The sequence below is a fragment of the Microtus oregoni genome, unplaced genomic scaffold, assembly GCF_018167655.1.
Source record: "Microtus oregoni isolate MIOR12 unplaced genomic scaffold, Mior012 000027F_ref0000203, whole genome shotgun sequence".
Lineage (NCBI taxonomy): Eukaryota > Metazoa > Chordata > Mammalia > Rodentia > Cricetidae > Microtus > Microtus oregoni.
The window spans coordinates 20,887,336-20,892,561 of NW_024543086.1; positions in this window are offsets into that span (position 1 = coordinate 20,887,336).

The window sequence follows — 5,226 nt, forward strand, 5'->3', positions numbered from 1 at the left end:
TAGTTTTGTACAAGAGAAAAGTTGCACCTCCACCTCAGTTGAACCCCACATCTTACGCTTCCCCTTTCACACAGGTCTAGCAGCCCAGAATGGATTTGGTGTAGGCAGGTGACGATCCCGAAGGGACTGGCAGACTTTTATATGGCGTGTGTATGGAACAGGGGTGAGCAAGCAGGGTTCATCAGATGTGTGTGTCTCCTACAGGTTTTGGAGGTGGCAGGAAACCCCAGAAGCCAGGTGAGTCCTCTCTACTTTGGGTCTGTCCCTGCCTTAGTTTGGGTTTCTATTACTGTGATAAAACACCACGACCAGGGCAGGCAGTGGCACGGTGGTGGCACGTGCCTTTAATTCCAGTACTTTGGAGATAGAGACAGGTGGTTCTCAGTGAGTTCAAGGCCAGCCTGGTCTACAGAGTGAATGCCAGGACTGTTACACAGAGAAATCCTGTCTTGAAAAACCAGAAAGAAAAAAAAAAAAGACACCATAGCCAAAGCAACTTGGGAAGGAAAGGTTTTATTTAGGTTTCAATGTCCTGGTCACAGTCCGTCATGAAGGGCAGACAGGACAAGAACTAAGGCAGAGGCCACGGAGGAATGCTGATTATTGGCTTGCTTCTCTTGGCTTCCTCAGCCTGCTTTTTCACCGCACCTAGGACCATCAGCCCCGCCCACAGTGAGCTGGGCCCTCCATCTCCACCAAGAAAATGCTCCACAGATCAATCTGACACATTTTCTCAGTTCAGAGTCCCTCTTCCCAGAAACTCCAGGCTTGTGTCGAGTTGACAAAGCCAGCAAGCACAGGGCCCCTGACCATGCTCCCTGAATCCATGATCACGCCACCGTGCCTCCCTCTCTGTGACAATGGACTGAGACAGGAAAGATGAAGACCTACAGCACAGATAGGCCGGCCTCTTAAAGAGCCTGACTGGAGGCTTAGATTCTGTGTCTTCCTTCACCCGGGAGGGGTACGAAGCCTCCTGGCTGGAGACTTAGGAGTCCAAAGGAGGGGATAGCCCTTATTCTCCCTGGCCCCTTCTCTGGAGGCCCCATCTCACCCCATCCCCTTTCTCCCCAGGCTATGGGAATGGAAATGGACTGGATGCCCTGCCAGGTGTGGTCTCCTGGGCATGTGTCCTACGGTGATGTTGGGAAACTGGGCAGATGGGGAGGAGGGTTAGGGACAGATATCAGGAGGACAGAGGGTTGAGGGGACTCCAGTTAGCCCCTCTGTCTCTTGCCAAACGTAGGAGCAGGCGGGAAGCCTCAGAAGCCCAGTGAGGCTAGCCCATGTTCTTTCTGCTATCTCTGTCCTCACCACCCTAGCCCTGCAGCTCCTGGTGGGAAGGGGGTCTCCTAGGCCTGTCTTCAAGGAGTCCACCCTTAGGTCCTATGAGGAAATATGTAAATCAGTAGGAATGGTGGGGATTATGAAGCCAGGGAGGGAGGTAAGAGACGCTAAAGGACCCCTCATTCTGGCCTCTTCTTCCACAGCCCACCTATAGCATCTTCCCTGTCCTCCCATAGGCCCTGCTGCTCAAAACGGCTACAGACAAGGTAGGAGCAGGGTAAGCTTATGAGGCCCAGGGCAGGAGACCCAGCATCCCTCACCTGTACCCTGTATCTCTTTCAGACTATGGAACAGACACGAAGCCCCAGAAGCCAGGTGCGGCCAGCTCCAGCCTGAATTTCCACCTATCTGCCCCACTTTCCCCCCAAACTTCCCTCCCTCTTTAATGCCCCCCTCCATCTGTATCCCCAGGATTTCAGAATGGACATGGGCATGGAATCCAGCTGGGTAAGGGAGTTTGTATCTGGTGTCCAGTCACTGTCCCCTGTCAGGTCTGCAGGTCCAAAGGAGTCTCTAGCTTCTGGCCTGACTAAAGGGGAGGCCAAAGTCCCTTTCTCTCTAATGCTAGTTCCATCCTCCGCTCACTTCTCCCTCCTCCTGCCAGTTCAGAGCGGCAATAAGCAGGTCCTAAGGGATTGGGGGGTAGGGAGCGAGGGGCTGGGAAAGTCGAAAAGAGGAAGCAGTGGATAGATATCCACTCTAGGACCTACCTGAAGGGACCCCTGGCTTCTGCAAAACCTGTCCTCCAGCCGGGCGGTGGTGGCGCACGCCTTTAATCCCAGCACTTGGGAGGCAGAGGCAGGCAGATCTTTGTGAGTTCGAGACCAGCCTGGTCTAAAAGAGCTAGTTCCAGGACAGGCTCCAAAACCACAGAGAAACCCTGTCTCGAAAAACCAAAAAAAAAAAAAAAAAAAAAAAAAAAAAAAAAAAAAAAAAGAAAGAAAGAAAGAAAAGAAAAAAATGCAAAAAAACCTGTCCTCCACCTCTCTCTGCCCACTAGACCCTGCAGTTCTCATCAACTACGGACCAGGAAGGGGAGGAGGCATAGATGTGTAGGTCAGATGCTAGACAGAGATCAGAGAAAGGTCTTTGGAGGAGGGGTAACCCCATTTGTCTCCACAGGGTACAGGAATGGGCTGGAAACTAGAGCCGTCCAAGGCAAAGGACCACAGCCAAGTAAGGGGCACAGAAAGGGGAAGAAGGCACCTCAGGCACAGATGGTCCTGGGAAGGGCAGGGGCAACCGGGGTGGGGGGTCCCCATGCTCTTTTTATCTCACCTCAGGCTTGGGAAGCTTTTGAAGCCAGGTGAGGCCCTCTCTGTCCCTCTTTCTGCCTCCCTTGTTATTCCCACACCCAGTGGGAGCTCAGTTCTCATAGCCTGCTTTCCTCCCAGGGTACATGCCCGAGAATAGGCTGGGGGTTTTCACAGGTGAGTGGGGGGGGGCGGCGGCAGTCTACCTCAAAGTCTCTTGCTGTTTCTAAGTTCTTTGACTCTGTTCCATGTAAGCAGGGCAGTTCCTGCTACTTTCTCAAGGCTCCTAATGTCAGCATATGTCCCTTAGGAGATCTGCGGTCTCCACCCTCCATCACTAGCCTCCACCCTTTTCACAGGTTACCAGGCCTTCAATGGCTATGGAGCTGAAGCAGAACCGGGTGAGAATGATGTTTCTCCGCCCCTTCCCTTCCTCCATCTCTTTCCTCTGTGTTCCAGAAGAGGGGAGGGAAAGGCCAGGGTCATTTCTGACCCACAGTCTCCTCTCCCTCAGGCTTCCACGGCCTCAAACTGCAGAAAGTTGGTAAGCCCTCAAGAAACTCTGTCTCATGGCCAGACTTATTTCTGGCTCTCTCTCTCTATCACTCTGTCTCTGCTCTCTGTCTCTCTGTCTCCCTCTCTAAGACAGAATCTCACAGTGTCGCCTTGGCTGGTCAGAATTCATAGCAATCTGCCTGCCTCTGCCCCTCTGCCTCTAGAGTGCTGGGCTTACAGGCATGTGCCACCATTGTTCTATTTCTTATTCACCCAACCTCCATGGTGGTGGCCAGTGACAGCTGTGACCCTGTCTGAGGTGGGTACGGTGACAGTCAGAAGGAAGTTGGGGAGAAAGCAGCTTTAGAAGCTGCCCAGAAGAAAAGTCAGGGAAGCCTTCTGGAGAAGCAGCAGGAAAGCAGAACTGGGGCAGGCTGTTTTATATTTTTTAAAAGAAATGCTTCAAGATCCCTGGTGGCAGTAGGCAGCAGAAATGCTGTAGGTCCCAAATGGTGGTAGCGGGCCATGTGACAGCAGGCAGCGGGCCCTGAGAGCAGTCAGTCTCAGGCAGAGACGGCTGCTGGTACCTGAGTAGTGGCTGGTCCCAGGCAGGGAGACACATGGCGGGCAGAAGACAGAGACATGGATAGACACGACTAGCAGAGTGAGGTTGAATATTTATTCAGGTGGTTATGAAGGGGGAAGGGGGAGAGGGGGAGAGAGAGAAGGAGAAAGAGACAAAGAAGGGGGGAGAAGTGGGGAGAGAGGCAGAAGCGAAGCTGCCTCTCCGAGAGGAAGATGGGAAAGAGAGCAAGCTCAGGCCAGAAGCTGAAGATCAGCCTGCCTCAGTGGATCTGGGAGGGAGTGGGCGTGGCTTGTCTCTTAAAGAGAATACCATAACAGGCTGGATGAGGAGGTAGATGAGGGAGCCAGGAGGATGGAGCTGCCAAACACCCCAGCCTTCCTTCTTTTTACTTTCTATTTTTGATATTATTATTATTATCATCATCATGTTTTTATCTTTTGGCTGACTTGGAACTCACAGAGATCCACTTGCCTTTGTCTCCCGAGTGCTGGGATTAAAGGCGCATGCCACGGCTGCCCCAGCATCAGAGGACAGCTTTATGTAGTCAGTTCTCCCCACCTTTATGCTGCTTCTGGGAACTGAAGTCAGCACATCAGGCGTGCAGAGTAGGCGGCAAGTGCTTTACTGGCTGAGCCATCTCAGCAGCCTTTCCTTTCTGTTTGGAGACAGAGACTTGCATAGCCCAGGCGGACCTTGAGATTTTGGTTCTCTTGCCTTGGTCTCCCAAGAAGCTGAAATTCCATGCCTGCACCACCAGGGGTAGGGGTGGGATGGGGTTGGGACTCTGACTCTTCAATCTGAATTGCATCTCCTTGCTAAGAGCTGACTAGCTGGCTGCCCTGCCCTGGCCCTCCAATCTCTCTCCTGCAGGTTTCCATTATGGAAATGGAGCTCTGGAAGCTGGAATTTTCCCTGAGATCCTGCAGTCAGGTGTCTGGGGAGGGGATGGGTGTGGGGGCTGAGACGTGGGGCAGGAAGCTAGACTTATTACCACCCCCACTAAACCTTCTCTTTCATTCTCCAGGGTTCCCCATAGCCAGTAGTTTTAGGAATGGTGAGTTGGACCCAGGGTACCAGATACAGTGAGGAAGGGGATGGACCATAGCCAGGAGTTGGGTAGGAATAAATAATGGATCTTTTGCAGAATTTGGGGAGGAGACTCTTCCGTATCCTAAGACAACAGTTCCAACCCTACAGAGAAATGGTAACATCATGATGATGATGATGATGATGATGATGATGATGATGATGATGATAATCCAGCAAGGGCAGTCAAGAGGGTTCCAGAGCCAGAGGGACAGGGACCTCCTAAATGCCCATTTCTGGGGGATAGTGTACCCATACTAGTTCTCCCCCTGCAGGTCAGGCTGAAGCCCTGCAGGGCTCCCCCTGGCCAGCCCTCCAGCCCTGGGGGGCTGGAATGAAGCCAGACTATGGATATGCAGGCCTTGGGAACCAAGCAGGTAAATGGGGTGTGTGAATGAGGGTGGGTAGGCGGTATCAGGCCCTGAGTCTTGGCCTCACCCACAGCTGTGTGTAGGGAAG